Below are 16,939 nucleotides of genomic sequence, written 5' to 3'. Positions count from 1 at the left end.
TAGGTCGCAGAGTAGGTGTCACTGTATCCACAGGTACATTACAGAGGTAAACTATTGAGAACTAAAACTGAGACATTGGACTATATTCAAAAAATGTACCCCAAGGTGAGAGGGAAATGGCAGCCAACCTGTGAATACCACGTTAACCTGTTTGAATTTAGACAATGACTGAAAGTATTCCTGCTGTTTTTTTACTCACTTCAAATTTATTTTTTAAAGTAGGGCTAAGCGACTACTATCATGGAGTTATGGGAAAGTTATGCTAGTTTTAATCTGCTTAAAAATGTTTTTCATATTAAATATCAGGGTGAAAATGCTAAGGCATGAACAGCATATGTAGAAACAAGATTTTGATGCTGTTTACGTGTATGGTTCTTTATGGATTATTACTTTATTCTCTTCCTGGCACTTTTGGAGTGTGGTTAGGCACAGAATAATAGCAGGAAGATTTGAGTACAGTGCATCATTTTTCCTTCCTTTGAATCTATGCAATAAAAAAGGAACATATGGTCTGAGGAAACACTATTTCACCATCCCCTTTTATACTTTTAATGGGAGTGTTAATGTGGGCAATTGATTCATGGAATGTAAAAGGCATACAAATGAAAAAGAAAAGCTTATTTTTACACTTAGTATTCAAATGTGCTGTTGTCTTTCGGCTTTTCCCGGTTAGGGGTCGCCACAGCAGAACTCCGGTCTGCTAATGATTGGCAGTAGATTTTCACGAACGCCGAGGTGCCAGCTCAACGTTCAACCTTCAACGAAGGCACGCCCATTTACGCATGTCTTTCGAACGCCCACCCAACTGCGAGGAGGACATGAAGACTCCACACAGAAGGCACTCCCCGCACTCCAGCCAAGAATCGAACGGGAGAACCTCTTGCTGTGAGGCAACAATGCTACCGCTGCACCACCGCGGAATTCAAATAAAAGGCTGAAATAACATTTGTTCAAGAGACCCACATGATGTTGGTTTAATGGACTCAAGAGTTGGGTAAAAAATGGACTGGGGCTGTAATTGAATCAGGTACTAAGACAAACAGTACAGGGGTAGCAATTATCCTCCAAAAATCTTTAAAGGATAACATATTACAGTATAACTCAGATGGGGAAGGGAGATGGTGTTATGTAGTTCTAAAAATACATTATTTGATAAACCTATATTATTACTGTACTTATATGCACCTTCTACCAAACAATATGAGTTTATAGTGTCAATTTATAAAATACTAAGCCAATTTCCTAATTATTATTATATTATAGGGGGGACTGTAATGCAGTTAACGATCCTATGTCTGACAGGACAAGTAGAAGTAAAACATAGTATTCATGCTTCAATAGCAATCTCAGATTTAAAAATAGATTTCAATTCATTGGAGCCCTTCAATTTTCAGAAGAGAAATGAAGCATCAGAGAAATTTATGTTCTATTCACATTGTTATAAAACTTGGGCGAGGTTGGACTTCTTCTTGATTTCAGAAATATGTCTGAGATGCACTACTGATACTATAAGAAAACTACTCCAAAAACTGAAACCAACCACCCTAGCCAAAGACAGCCTCCCAGCCGGCTTTCTGCAATAGCATACCCACTGGCAATACTCATAAACAGATCATCATCTGAGTGCTTAGTACTTGTTATCTGGAAGCTTGCCCAGATTTTACCTTTACACAAATTAAGTAATTCCACTGAATTTACTAATTATCATCCAATTGCCATCCTATCACCCTTATCTAAAATCCTAGAGAGAGTCAGCCATACCTAATTCATGGACTACCTTTACACACACAAACTATTATCAAACACACAACCTGGTTTTTGCCCCTATCACAGCACCACTGCAGCCTTAATGTCCTTCACTAATACATTGAACCACTATAGAAATCACGGACAATTTGTATCTGCCATATTTTTGGACTCATCTAGAGCCTTTGACATGGTAAATCACAATAAACTCATCAATGTGCTCTCCTCCCTAAACCTTAGTAGCTCCTCTTTCACCTGGTTCTAAAGCTACCTATCAGGTCGTCAGCAGGCCGTACAGTGTCAGTACCACCTTTCCACTCTTCTCCCAATTGCCTTAGGGGTCCCACAAGGCTCCATCCTTGGTCCTCTACTTTTCTCTCTATTCACCAATCTACCCCACACCTCTACTCTTCATGCCTCTGTGATACAATATGGAGATGACTCTACTCTAATTTGCTCAGCCTCCACCCTACAAGATCTCCGCACCATAACCTGAGATTCATTTCTATCTGTAGAAACATGGCTCACCAATTCCCAACTCATTCTAAAGCCCAAGAAAACAAAGCTCCTTCTCTTCTACCCTACATGATCTCCTTCATCTTACCCAACTTTCAATACAGAATCCAAAGGCAAAATTATTATCACCCCAATAACTCACACTAAACTCCTAGGCATTGGAATTGACAATAACCTGAAATTTCACATTGACATTGCTCAAACTATTAAGAAGATCCACAAGAAATTAGGTCTTCTTTATAGAAATAAATACTTTCTAACTAGAACTACACAAGCTACCACTGCCCGCACACACCTCCTGTCAACTTTCCTATATGCCTCTCCAATTCTAACCAACTTCTGTAAAAGTGATCTAACTAAACTGCAATTCTGTTACAATAAAATTGCCAAATTTGCTACTGATGCCACACACAGGTCACATCACTGTACACCTCTTAAACAACTAGAATGGCTGCAACTTCCTCATCTCCAACACTATAAACAGTTAACCTTTACCCACAAAATCTTACATCAACATGATAACATCCCTCCAAAATCTTATACAACCATACACCAGTTCTAGAGCTGGGGAATCATTCTTCTCAAACGTCATTCTTAAAACATGGAATAAACTGCCAACCCCTAGTACCTCCAACTGTTCCACAGTACAATTTAAAAAGCTCCTAATGACACACTTGCATCTCTCCTGGAGAAGTGTAATCTGTGTATACTTAGCTACATAATGCTCATTTAGTGTTACTTTACACCTATCCATGACTGCATTGTATTGCAACTTGCTTTTCCTATAACTCAAGTTGTATATATTCTTGTACCACATATTATGTTAATGGCACCTCTAAATAATTATTGCATTCCCCATCATTGTGCAACTTCTGATTGTGAATACCTCTGTAATTTCCTTGTAGGTCTGTTAACTTCTAATATGTTTGTACTGGTTCTTGTATTTCTTATTACTGGAGCTTTTTTCACTGAGCATCCGCTAATGAAGGACCTGTGTCCAGTCGGACATTTCCAGTAAACAAATGTAAAATACATCACACACACACACAGGCACACACAGACAGACATACACACACACACACACACACACACACACACACACACACACACACACACACAAGTTCAAATAAAGATATTGGGAAAAAAAATTTGTTACAAGGTGTATACCTTGCAGTAACCATTTCTGACTCAGGGACAGCTCTACCATGGGGCTGTAACATGAAGATGAGCACCACCACATGGGTTGTCTCTGAAGCCATACTAAATGCCAAAAAGGCAATCCAGGGGAGAAGTGTATGCTAATTGGTCATGTGCTCTCCACCTCAGAATTGTATCTAGTAACACATTTACACAGTTGAATAATTCAGAGAATCGCTCTGCTGCATAAAGTTGCATGGCCACTACTGACCACTCACGGTAATGCACACAGCCTTTCAGTACTCATCAACTGTGGTAGGGGTAAGTGCTGGGGAGTTTAATGGTCAGATAGTGTTAGGGGTGTGAGCATGAGTGTGTGTGAGGGGGCTGCAGGTGACTGTGTATCTTCCTAGGAGATAGTAATAGGGGGCTGTAGGTGAGAGATGTGTGTGTAATTGTATGGGTGGATGGATATATGTGACTGTGAGTGCACCTGGGTGGGGAGGAAGCTGTGTGTGTGTGTGTGTGTGTGTGTGTGTGTGTGTGTGTGTGTGTGTGTGTGTGTGTGTGTGTGCGTGTGTGTGTGCGTGCATGTGTGTATGCATGCAGACATGGGCTGGGGTGGCTTTCCTACCTCCACACATCCCTAGACTAGCAGGCAAAGCTTGCAACATTGTTTTCGGTGGAACACTACCCACTATGTGGGTTGGGGAGCATTAGACACCATGGAATATTTTCATTATGTTGGTCAGGGGGTACATTAGCCACTGTGAAATATTTGCACTTTGTGGGTCAAGGGAGTGCTAGACACCAGGGAATAATTTCAGTACATGGGTTAGGTGAAACACTAGCCACCACACAATACTTTCAGTATGTGAGTTGTGGGCTAAGGCACTACACCAGGGAATATTTTCATTATGTGGGTTATGAGAACACTAGCCACCAGAGAATACTTTTAGTAGATGGCTCAGGATAAATGCTAGACACCAGGGATACTGTATACTGCATGCCTAAAGGCACTTAATTAAAGGGTAAATAAAATCTGGTGTGGGGGAACCACTAGAATCCAGGGGTACTATTAAGTAGCATGCCTTAAAGGCACTAAAAGGGAGTCAAATTCTGTACACTTGCCACAGTAAACCTGGCACCAACTCCCTTCGCTGAGAATTTAGTGCAGTGAGGTTTTATAAATATATATTGAGGATCCTGGGCATTACTCCAAGTGTGAAACTCTAACATCTTTCACTAATGGCTACATGAATTCATCAATGACATAGGAGGGCAGAAGAAAGGAGACTTCAGGGATGTTCTGACAACACAGGGACAGGTATGAGGTATGTGGTGTGGGAAAGTGTTAACATAATGCATCCACTGCTGATTTGCACTTGCAGTAGTTAACAACAATTTAGAAACATGCAAATGAAGTATTTCCTCACTGTGACTAATGTGTCTTTGAATTGGAAATCTCCATATACTGGACACAGGGCCTTTTTACTGTAGCCCTTAATGGAAGCAGTGGGGTACTTTATAGATCACTGAGCTTCAGAGACCAAGCAAAGATCACCTCTTTCCAGCCTATAAGAAACAAATTATGATGACAATTCCTGAAACAGTTCAAGTTTTTTATCTGTATGATTCCTCTGGGAGAACTCATAATACCTTTCTGAAGATGTTTAAAGGGGCTTGCTCAAAAACAAATAAAAAATCACAACTATAATCACTAATGGGTCAATAAATTAAGCATAAATGATGCAGTCTCTGGAATGACTAAACTTGACCATTAGAATTAGATGGGCTATAGAATGTTTTTTAAATTGTTGTCCAGCACTGTCTGTAGATCTTTACTGATTGTGTCACGGTTTATAGTTTGACTATTTACTTTATATTCCTAATTCATACATTCTTTGTCAAGTCTTATAGTGCATCATTTACTGAAATTAAAGGTAACGTCAGTGGAATTGCACAAGGTATGCCTTACTTGCAGAACATCTATGAGAACTTTATTATTTTACAGAGCTAGTTATCTAACCCATAGGATCATAGGAAGTTACTAGGCTATTGGCCCTGAGGCCCTTATAAGCCTAGCCAACAGTTTACCCCATGTTTAGACAAGTCAGTACCCAAAGCCCCTGTCCAGCAGGGACACAGGTGGAATCCTAGGGGTGTATTTTCTGTTTCCCATCCAGTTATCCAGGTTGGACTTGAAAAGGAATAATGAAGTACTCTGCTTGACGTGGAGAGACAGAGTCTATTCCACAGATGGGGGTGTCTCTGGGAAGCAAATCTGTACCGTCAACAAGTCCTATTGATGTCACAGACCAGGTTGAGGTCGCACATGCGGGTTACTCGAGTGGAGCTTGACTTGCGAATATGCAGCAGTCCCATCAAAGCGGGGTCTGAGATTGCTTTTTGTGCCAGACAGAGGTCACCTCTGAGGAGTCTGTATGAAACTGAGTACAGGGATGGGGCTTTTAGCCTATCTGTGTAGGGTAGATCTTTGAGGCTCTGGATTCTTCTGGTGAGGAACCTCTGTGGTCTCTCCAGCTGCTGCATGTGTTTTGTGAGGTACATGCTGAAGGGGGCATTGTACTCAATAATGGGCCTTATTAGGGAAGAATACAGAGATGTTATGACCTTCTTGTCCCTGTCCCCCCATCTTAAAATCAACACCATATCTGGTTCCCCAGAACACATATTCCAAATGTATACATGAGAAACAATAATCCAAACAGAACTGGCCTTAGCAGAGAATGCTGTGGGACACCTCTGGTAATTCCCATTGAGACAGACAAGTAACTCCCTACCATGATGAGTTGTCTCCTCCAATTAACCAGTATTTGCATATTCATAGGTTCACAAGACAAACGTATAACCTACTGGTATTCAAGAAGCATTAACTACTGTAAGCCCGTGTTAATATTCCCTACTTCCAATATAGGTCTTCAGATTTACTGTTTTTTAGAAAGATTATCACCAGCAGCAGTAACTAGGCAACTCTATAACTTCCTAATAGTGTGATGACAGTAATCTGCAGATCAGAGACATGATAAAGCTGCATTGAACAGCAGCTCATTAGCAGCTCAAAACATAGCTGAATCAAATACTGCACTGATAGGCCTAACTGCAGTAGTGCCCTCCTACTAGTCCATGCAATGTAGTTGATGATGAACCTTTCGACATGCACACACACACACACACACACACACACACACACACACACACACACACACACACACACACACACACACAGACACACACACACACACAGACACACACACACAGACACACACACACACACACACACACACACACACACACACACAGCCACAGACATGCCCCTACAGACAGATGCACACACAGACAGCCACAAGCATGCCCCTACACACACACATATTGTTTTGCAGTAGTTACCTGAAGCTGTGCTAACACCCTGCTCCTTCCTTTGAAGGGAATGGGTGTGTACCATGAAATATGGTGTAAACCCTTTCCACTTCACTCACTAAATGGTGAGGGAGAACTATTCTCTTAATCACTTATACATATGCATGGACTGATCGATATGCAATACAACTCCATTGACTAAATCACTTAAGTGTCCTCCTACCTTCATCCTCAGCTACCACTCTGAGCTACCCCACCCTATATGTGCACTTATTGATTTCTAACTCCATCCACAATATTCTAATTAAATCCAGACTGTTCGTACAAGCTGTACCCTGCTGGTTGTGCAGACTTCTTTTCTGCAACATACATCTAACATAAATCTAAAATATTCCAATGCAATCCAAATCTTCTTCGAAACAGTACCATTTCCTTTCAGAATGTTAGAATGCACTTCAGTTACACCACTCCTACTACTAACAACAACTACTGACCATGCATACCTTTACAACTGACAGCAAACTGCAACAAAAATTCAGTTCCCCACAAGTCAGCTGCTAATAAAGAAATGACTATACAACCTACATGGACATTTACAATTATGCTATTCTAACACTAAAAAATACCATAGCACACTAAATGCGGGTCACTGTACAATCAACAACCAACAAAATAGATTTAAAAGCAAAAATCACCATTGCAATATGTTTAAGTCTTGGACGTTCAGCTAATATACAACCTAACCAAGCACATTAACTAAATCCACTTAACCAGTAGGATAAAATACTTCTCTGAAGCCACAAGGAATCAAAGTAGTAATAATAGTAAAAAGACCATTCTGGAAGCCTGGGAACAGCAACATAACCCAAAGTACTTACCATTACAGAAAATGATTAACAGACAATCACTGTTGATATACATACTCACACACACATATATATATATATATATATATATATATATATATATATATATATATATATATATATATATTTTATTTTATTTTTTTTTTTAAATATTCCCTAGGATTGCACTAGGCAGGGACCCCCTCCCACCCTCCAGACTCATCCCAGGATCCGTATGCTGTTACCACATAAACCCATAATTAAAAAAGATGTAGAACACAACCTCCCATCTAAAGTCAACAGCTTTCCTACACAGTCTACAGTTAATGTGTGTGCTTAAATTAATGCTGTCAATATCCTGTTGTGTCTTCTCATTAATTTTACTGTTATAATAATTATCCTTATTTTATGTTAAAGACCATTCCATGCACAGGGCAGCCTACTGTAGTTTCCTGGATGTAGCCCCAAGACTTGATCAGTCTCCATTACTTTTAGTTCATTAAAACTCCTTATTTAGTAATCTGTATAATATTGTACTATTTAGCCTTACCTAATCAAGTTTATCACCCCCCTTCCAAGTACCCATACCCATTATTCAATTAATATGAAATTTAAACTGACATGATAAACCATAGCAACTGACAACAATACATCCCAAACCATATACTAGATACCTATAGTGACAACTTTTAAGTAATAGGATCTCTTCTCTCTGTGGTATTTCTACTCTTCTATTTTTTTCTTTTTTGTGGTTGAAATGTTATACCAAACAATTAGCCAGGCTAAAGACTACTTTTGTCTGGTTCCACCAACCACTTCTACATAAAAGAGTAAATTTTCCTGCACAAGAAGTTCTGAGAAAGACATACCTTAATGATAGTTTTTCTCATCCAAGGAAGCTTCTTTGACCAGGTCCTTCCTGCTCCGTTCCGCTACCCTACCACCAATTCCCAAACACCCCCTCTATCTCTACATTTATATCCCATAACTCCTCCCTCCTCATAAACTCCAACCAATAAGACATCCAATAATAATATAATTTTACATAAACCCACCCACCCAACTGACATACTCACCTTAAGAGTGTTAATTACTAGCCTACCCTCTACAACTCCCACTTTTGCAGGTCCCTCCTCTCTCTAAGCCCTACCACTTTTTCTCTTTGCTAATTTTTCTTTTTCATCTTCTTTCCGTTTTTTCCTCTGAGCTTAACAATCCAAGTAATATCATGAATTCTACTTCCCAAAACATATTTATCCTTTCCTTACTTTCTCTAACTCTTCTCATCCTCACAACCTCCACTTCATTAAATCCTATCTCAACATTCTCTTACACAACCTCTCCAACACAAACTACCCCCTACCTATCTATTTCACAAATCCACTCTATAATATCTCCCAGTCTATTCAACCTAAATCCAATCGTATTCCCAGAATCCCAAATACTCTCAACAGAATCATATACCTCTCCTTCAAAATTCTATCCCTGTAAAACAAAATACAACACTGTCATCTCACCACATCACCCTAAACTCTCAAAAGTGACTCTCTGCAGAGATATTCACCCTAACCCTGGCCCCAAATCTCCTCATACTCCTTCATCTCTCCCCAACCCTAATACTAGCCTCCCCCCTGCAAAAGTACCCAACTCTAAAACCCTAAATATAGTCACATTTAACTTTCAGAGCATCTGCAATAAAATCACCAACTTCCATGCCTGGCTATCACATTAATACTCCTGACATTCTAGCTGCCACAGAACTGGCTTAAAACCAGTATTAAAGATTCTGAAATCCTCCCTCACAATTATAACATAATTAGGGAGGACAGGCTACACAAGAAAGCTGGAGGCTTAGCACTCATCTATCTCAATTCATATAATATTAGTCTCTATACCAATCACATCCCTTAATTTCATAATGCAGAACTTCTAATCACATTCCTAAAAATCAACACTACCAAAAGCTTTTGTATTACAGTAATATATATTCCACCTGGACTGAATATCCCTATCCTAAAAGACATACTAACCTAGATTACAAATACTATAAAAATGAAACCATCATTCTAAGTGAAGTCAGCATTAACTGGCAGATTCTTACCTCTAAATTCCCATCCTCTAGCATAAATCTACTTAACTTTATTCAACTCATCACCACTCCCACTAGATTTACCAACAGCAACAGTCAGGGCTCCATTCTTGACTGGATTCTAGTTTGTGATCCCAGCAAATTTATTAACACAGGTACCCTCCCTGTTACATTAAGTAGCCATTTCCTTGCCTTTGTCCTTAGAACAATCTCTCACCCTCTTAAAGAACATTGCTACAAAACTATTCGGAATATTATCAACTTCAAACAACATTCATTTATCAACATACTAAAAGACATAAACTGGTCTAGCCTCAGAACACTACCTCTAGATGAAGCAGTCAACCACTTTAATACAACTTTTCTGGATATCCTCAACCGTACTGCACCCCTTCACAGAAAGAGAATTAAAATTAACCATGTACCTTGGCTATCCAAAACAACAAAATAATTAATGATAAACAGAGATAGACACTGGAAACTATGACTCTCATGCAAATCCCACTCAGACCTAATAAAGTTTAGGCAGCTATGTAACCAGACAAAATAAAATCTGTTAACAATAGACAAAAGGGACTACTATCTAACATTATAGTCTAATCATAAATAAAATCCCAAAAAATTCTGTTCCTCTATTACATCACTCCTCAATCCTAGTAAAAAAAAAAGCAATCCCAATACACTTCCTGATAAAACCCCTGCACAAACTGCCAACCTCTTCAACATTCACTTTATTGAATGCATACTGAATGTCACTTCAAATACATTGTGACATCCCTCCTATGGGCCAGTGATCAATAAGCCTCATTCTTTACCACTGACACTGGTGGGGAGCATTCATGGTGAGAAAAACAGACACACAGTATTTTCAGACATAGCTCTCTGTACCAGGTACAATTACCCTTAAGAGCATATAGGGAATGCACATTCCACTCCTGGGACTGGGCTTTCTCTCCAGGCCCCAAATACGACTCCCCACTGATCACACACACACACACAGACACACACACAGACACACACACACACACACACACACACACAGACACACACACACACACACACACACACACACACACACACACACACACACACACACACACAACTGGGAAAGGCTGGCACAGCTTACCCACTCTGCCACCTCCACCCAGACTATAAGGTAGATCTGCTGCCACCAGAATACCCAAAGCCAGATCATTTAAAGCTGTTACCAGGGTACCCAATTACACGTATTAAAATTAATACTAATACAAATGGTAGTGTTTAACCAAGCAGCATGATTTTCAGGAACGTGGAGCCACTAAATGAATGTAATTGCTTTCTGGAAGACCAGCCACAATGAAAGGTTTAGGTATATTTAATAATAAATAATAATAAAAAAGTGAAAATACTGAATATCTATTTACATTATACAGTTTCAATCACAGAAAATATAAAAAACAACACAGATTTAAAGACTAGAACAGATACAGAAAAAAAACATTTAGCTAATCTCACTATATTTTTCTAACTGACTGAAGAATTACTGTTCCCTAGTTACTTAGAAAAGCAAGGCAATATGAATGTGGATGAATGTCTTGTTAGGTTCAAAAAAAGAATGCACACCTCACATCTCTTACTAGTATTCAAATACAATTTCAGTGCTGGCTACAGAATGACATCACAACGAGTCATCTGACTCTGTGGTTCCCACACTACTCCATCACTAGAAACTGTGCCAGGATCTAACACTGATGTATCATAATACACACATTAAACTTTAGCTAAGTTTTATTACAGCATCTGAAAACTGTAAAACAATTCCAACACTTCCACCCTTCCTGTAAAAACTAACAAGCTATTATCTGGCACCCCAGTTCACCACTAAGGACAATAGAGCAGGACACCAGTCCAGGCTTTTCACAGACATTCCCTCTCTGGCTGCATTCAGACCTGTGAGATAAAATCCTTATGGCCTAAACCAAGACATTTAATTTCAGGCTATTTTTCCTAAGGTTAGTTGGGCTGAGCTTAACCCCTTCCAGTATCCTCTATTAAAATATATACATTTCATCAGTTACAACAATACAGTCTGACATATATGTATATTTCTTTTATATCCAGCAAGACCAACTATTAACACAAGCAACTTTACAAATACATTTTAACACAATCATCTGTACAAATCAATTTGATATTCAAATGGCATACAATTCTTTACAAAACTCCAGCTAGCTATGTTGGCATATGTTACAGATGCACTGCACTACTCTCCCTGGCACAGCTTGCCCTACCTCACATCATCACATGCACCGTCTCTTCCATCACTCTCGAACCTTATCTCACCCAACTTAACATTATCCCTGCCAAACCCCCCCCCCAGCATTCTCTACTGCCTCCTTCCTCCCTTGACTCACCCTTAGCATATCCAATAATCATCCTCATTAAAAGATCTATCCTAGAAGCTTATATCCTGACTCTCTGGAAAAAAAATAATTGATTATACCACTACATAAAGGTGGTAACTCCACTGAAATTTCCAACTACTGTCCTATTGTCTTACTGTCACCAAAACTTCTCAAAAAATGTATCCACTAACAATTTCTCAATTACTTTGTTAAAAATCATCTTCTTACTTTCACACAACATAGGATTACACCAACTCACAGTACTGACACAGCTTTACTATCCTTTCTGGAGACAGTTAACAAAGCACATGACTCAGGCAAACTTGTCTCTTTCTTATTTCTTGACCTAAGGTTTTTGATACTGTTGCTTACTTACCTTTTTCTTTTACAAAAGGTCAGTGGCCTAGGTCTATCCCTCCTTCTATCAGGTTGCTCACTAGTTATCTATCCAACAGACAGCAGGCAGTCAAACGGCAAGATTCTCTGTCCACATGCCAACACACTACCACTGGTATCCCCTTAGGCTCTAAACTTGGTCCTCTCTTATTCAATATTTGTATAAATGACTTACATACATCCTCCTGTCAGAGTATGCTCATACAATATGCTGATGATTCAACTATAATCTGTTCTTCAAGCTCTCTGTCTCATCTTCAACAAATCATTCAAGCTGCCTTTACTTTCATTGAAAGCTGGCTTTCCAATAACTGACTGTTACTTAAACCTTCAAAAACCAAACTTTTACTTTTCACCCCTAAAACACACTCTCAAAACAAAAATCAATTCACTACTCTCTTCCCTATACAAAATTACTAGGTGGCATCATAGATGAACATCTTAAGTTTGACCTAGAAATTCAATGTAGTATTAAGAAAACAACAAAAATTGGGAATCTTCTACTGGCATAGACAATACCTAGATACACCGGGTCTATATTACAAGCTCGACCGCTTAGGTTATCGAACACCTAAACATCGACACCTAAATGGCAAAAGCTTAAAATAGCGAATGGTCACATATGCAAATTCTTTCCTCGGGCAAGAATTCGCTAGGCCGCCGCAAACTAAAATAAACTTCCAAACCTTACATAGTGGGAGGCTCTGCCCCCCCACCCCTGATGTGGGGGGTTGTGCCCCTCACACCCCCCAACTAAATATACCAACTCCGAGATCGCTCTACATTGGGAAAAAGGCAAATCTCAGAGGAAAGAATTTGCGTAAGTGGCCATTCTCGATTTTAAGCTTTTGCCGTTTAGGTGTCAACGTTTTGGCGTTCGACAACCTAAGCGGTCAAGCCTCTAATAGGAACCCGATACACCCACTAAGCATATTCTAGTCACTTCTTACTTTCTACCCACACTCTTATATAGTGCCTGAACACTTATAAACATTCAAACTATCCTAAAATGTAAGCTAGAAACTTGCTATAATAAAACTGCTAAATTTTCCACTGATGCAAAATATTCCACACATCATCATTCCACACACGTCATTGTATACCTCTCCACACATCACTGTATACCCTCCCACAATACCTTACCTTACCTTCCTTCAACTTAAAATGGCAGATAAGACCAAAGGCCTACCCAGCTCTGAATACAATATTAAAAAGCTACATACCAAAGAGATCCGTCAGGTCAGAAAATAAGAAAGTTCTCACTAAGCATCATCCTAGCAAACTAGCTGGCCAAAGTCTATACTCTTTCTCCATAGCCAGAATCTGGAATACCCTTCCCTTAACTATCAGATCAAATGAAAAACACACATCTTTTAAACTCTCACTTAAAGAATACCTTTCCAAATCTTGGATCTGCTTCTGCTCGATCCCAGGCAAATAATATCCCTAATTCTCAATACTTTTACTACTTAACTCTGTTCCTCTCTTTTTTTCTCTCTTTCTTCTTTTCTTTTTTCAATTTTCCTCTTTCCCTGTTCTGTTCATTCTACTTATATCCTACATCATGTCTTTCGAAACAGCTATCACTATGTGTAATGATAAGTTATCGTATATTTTGTAATGTCTATATACATACTGAGTTACTGTTATACCAACTTAGACTATATATATATATATATATATATATATATATATATATATATATATATAGTACTTGTATACCCTTTCTTGATAACAGATCAGGACAATGCATAGGAGATGGAGTGGCTATCCCAAAAAGGGTGTAAATCTGTCTCTAACAATAACAATAATTCAGAAGCACAGACATTAAACCAAAGAGGACACAGTCTTACATCTTAAACTAGGTAGTCAAACAAAGCTCTTTGTAGCAAACCTCATCAATAAACTTAATCGACTGAAACATGCTGTAAAGAAAAAAATTATTATTAGATAAACCCATACTAAAATAAAAGCCCATTATCTTCGGTCTTACACATGTCATAACAGAAGCAACACAATTTAATTTAAATACAAGTTCTGGTTCAGTCCCTCTCTTGGTTTTAACAAACATGTCAAATAAAGCAACATATCCTCGCATTTTGACATATGTTCTCGTTGACCACTGTGAAATTACTTCCTTGTAGCCATTTAAAAAGTACAATTGTGTACATTGCACTTTCCCATAACAGTAAATGTTCAAATTCCTCACTGCTGCAGTAGCCATTAGGCTATATGGGTTGTGACTTTCCTGAGACACAACTGGCCAGCTTCCAAAAGCTCTGGCTCCCCCCAACACCTTTACTCTGACTACTGACTGGACATATCTAATGAGGGAAAATTAGCAGTCAAACTGAAGAATCTTCAGGAATTTTTTGTCCAAAAGATAAGAAGCAGTGTATTCATCCTGAATCACTAAAACATGTAAAAAAACAACAGCTTTATATCCCAGTCAGTAACTATTACAAAACTATGGTAGTGGAGGGTGAATGCAGCTGCTGCGTTAGTGAGGAATTTGAATATCTGCTGTTATGTGTAAGTGCTACTTACACAACTGTTGTATATTCATCATTCCCAGTGCTGCAGTAGCCTTTAGGTTATATGGGTTGATTATGAAAGCCAATCCAGCATGGGACGAGGAAGGATATGGATTCAGATGCCCCTGAAGAATAGTCCTAGCAGAGCCAGTCCTGGCATCTGTAGATAAGGAATCCAGTTTGTAATATCTTATAAAGGTATGTAGGGAGAACCATGTGGCTGCCGATGTAATACTTCTACATTCCAGCCTTTTCCACTATGCCATTGTAGAAGACAAAGTCCGAGTAGGCTGAGCCTTGAAACTGCCTGGAATTGGTTTACATTAGTGGGTATAAAAAAGGCAATAACCAAAGACAACCACCTGGAAAAAATTCTGTTTTGAAATGGGTTGTCATTTCTTTGTCCCAATATAAAAAAATAAAGCCGATCAGCTTTTCCAAAGGGCTCGGTTCCATTAACATAGCACCTGAACTGCATGTGCACATTCAGGGTATACAAAAATCCTTTCTTCCTGGTTCTAAGGATCTGGATAGAACACTGGGAGACTGATGGCTTGATTCAAAGTGAACTTTGAAATAACCTTGGATATGAATGATGGATTTTTTTTAATGATACTATATCCATAAGGAAGACCAGATGGGATTTACCATGATGAGAGCTTGCAACTCAGATACTTTTCTTGCAGATGTCACAGTAATAAGATGAACACTCTTCCACGTATTGAACCTTAAATCTGCTTTAAATGCAGGCTCAGACAGAGATTTTTTTAACTTTTCCAGCACAGAGTTAAGATCCCAGGGAGGCATCATCAGTTTACAAGGAGATCTCGGGTGTAAAACTCCTTTAAGAAACTGTTTTACCAAAACCATAGAGGAAAGTGGAGGATCCATGGGCAAACATGCCGAAATGGCTTCAAGATTAATCTTGATAGAGGAGAATGAGAGTCCATAAACTAGTAACTCACACAAATATTTGAGCAGCAGTGGTACATACTCCTTGATAGAGCCCGGGGTTATTAGCTAGGCACCAAGTAAGACTTTCTAGTAGCAGGATTTATTTTTCTTGCCTGCTTTAATATCTGCTGCACATCCAGGAAGTTAACCAAATATGTTTGAGACTGGGTTGTATAAAAAGGATCTTGGTTTCTCTTTGTTCCCCTCCTGCCATCTATTTTCATTTCCCTGTTTGGTTTTAGAAGGCAAGGATTGTTTGTTTTGTTTCTTGGGTGTAAAACAGGATATAGTAGATTTGTAAGGGGGGGGGGGTGAAAATATTAAAAAGTCTCTACATTAGTTGCCCTCTCTCATCAAATTTTTGAGTACCTGAATAGCAGATGGGCCAAATAAAACATTATCTAAAGCTGAATTTAAAACTGCAGACTTTACTTCATCAGAAAGAAATCATACCTCCTCAAAACTGTAGCAGAAGCAATTACACAATCATACACACTCCTTAAGGCATGTTTAGTTACCTGACAAATGTTAAATACAACAGAATTTAGATAGGCACTACCTTCAGAGGGAAATATGGTAGCTAATTCTCCCAAACTGTCCTTACAAAAAAGCACACATTTCTACATATGGGTCTAAGAGGTAAGAATTTTGTACTCCAATGTAGAAGAAAAAAAATCTTTTACCAAATCAGCCCAACATTTTCCCCTCTTTGTCTCAGAAGAAGGGTTGAAGGACACCAAGAGCCTATTCTCAGTTTGCAAAGATGTAGAAATGGATGTAGGGTCAAACTTAAGGTGACAAAATAAAAGCTTGTTAGTCTGAGAAAGTTTATAAAGTCTGTCTGCTTTTTGAGTAATTCAAGGTTGTAAAATCAGGATCATTAACGGCAGTTTGAATACATGCTCAAAGTCTGGCACTAGTGGAGGAACAAGCATAGAATAAGTCTTATCCAGTTGT

At 38.9% G+C, this 16,939-nt stretch overlaps 1 protein-coding gene across 1 annotated transcript in view; it reads right to left on the bottom strand.

Moving 5' to 3' along the window:
* The window catches only part of PARD3B (par-3 family cell polarity regulator beta), a 5,075,916-nt gene that overhangs the window by 759,797 nt on the left and 4,299,180 nt on the right, over positions 1-16,939 (bottom strand). The gene's annotated exons all lie outside the window — the stretch shown is intronic.

This window comes from Protopterus annectens, chromosome 6.part1, assembly GCF_019279795.1.
Source record: "Protopterus annectens isolate FY-2018-M chromosome 6.part1, PAN1.0, whole genome shotgun sequence".
Classification (NCBI taxonomy): domain Eukaryota; kingdom Metazoa; phylum Chordata; order Ceratodontiformes; family Protopteridae; genus Protopterus; species Protopterus annectens.
The sequence above is the reverse complement of the archived record's forward strand: the minus strand, read 5'-3'. Positions and strand labels throughout refer to the sequence as shown.